Genomic DNA, 1,193 nt, shown 5'->3' with positions numbered 1-1,193 from the left:
ATCCGAGAAGGTGGACTATATGAAGAAGAACGTGGCATTAGGATTGGAGAAAGAATCATTAACAACCTGCGATACACTGACAAAACAACTTGGCTTGCTGAAAGTGAGAATGACTTGAAGTACTTACTGATGAAGGTTGAAGAATACAGTCTGCAGTATGGATTACATCTCAATATAAAGAAAACAAAAATCCTCACAACTGGTCCCATAAACAACATTACGATAAATGGAGAAAAGATTGAAATTGTCAAAGACTTCACATTACTTGGTTCTACAGTTGACACCAATGGAAGCAGCAGTCAGGACATTAGAGGATGTAAAGTGATGGGCAAATTGACTGCAAAGGACCTCTTTCAAGTGCTGAAGAGCAAAGATGTGTTCTTGAGGACTAAGGTGCACCTGATACAAGCCATGGTATTTTCAATTGCCTCAAACGCATGTGAGAGCTGGACAATGAATAAGGAAGACTGAAGAAGAATTGATGGTTTTGTGCTGTGGTGTTGGCAAAGAATGCTGGAAGTACCGTGGGCTGCTAAAAGAACAGGTCTGTCCTGGAGGAAGTGCAGCCAGAATGCTCCTTGGAGGTGAGAATGGCCAGACTTTGTCTCACCTACTTTGGTCATGTTGTCAAAAGGGACCATTCCCTGGAGAAAGATGTCATGCCTGGTAAGGTGGAGGGTCAGCGAAAGAGGGGAAATCCCTCAATGAGATGGATTGACATGGTGGCAACGGCTATGGGTTCAAGTATAGCAAGAATCATAGAGCTGGCTCAAGACCAGGCGGTGTTTTGTTTTGCATAGGGTCACTATGAGTTGGAGAGACTTGACAGCACCTAACAACAACAACAACAACCACTCTCAAAACAAGACTTGGCAATCTACTTCCATAAAGTTTTACCACCTTGGGAGTAGCAATTGGGATCTTCAAAGCTTTTAAGCAGCCATCTAGATGCAATAACAGGTCTCTCCTCATTCAGAGCAAATAAGAATGAAGGAAACCAAAGATGCATGGAAACAATTAGTCCGCGGGACTGGTACACCATGCAGTCCTCAGTCTATATGACTATGAGACCTGAAGATCTAGATGGTGCCTGGTTATCACTGTCAACCACTCAGAGGGGGATCTATGTAGGAGATCCTGGATAGAGTGGGAGAACAATGTGGAACAAAACTCAAAATCATTAAAAAAAAAAA

The sequence above is a fragment of the Orycteropus afer genome, unplaced genomic scaffold (assembly GCF_000298275.1).
Source record: "Orycteropus afer afer isolate SDZICR_OR568_19922 unplaced genomic scaffold, OryAfe1.0 scaffold00107, whole genome shotgun sequence".
In the NCBI taxonomy this organism is placed as follows: domain Eukaryota; kingdom Metazoa; phylum Chordata; class Mammalia; order Tubulidentata; family Orycteropodidae; genus Orycteropus; species Orycteropus afer.
This window is presented reverse-complemented; position numbering follows the sequence as displayed.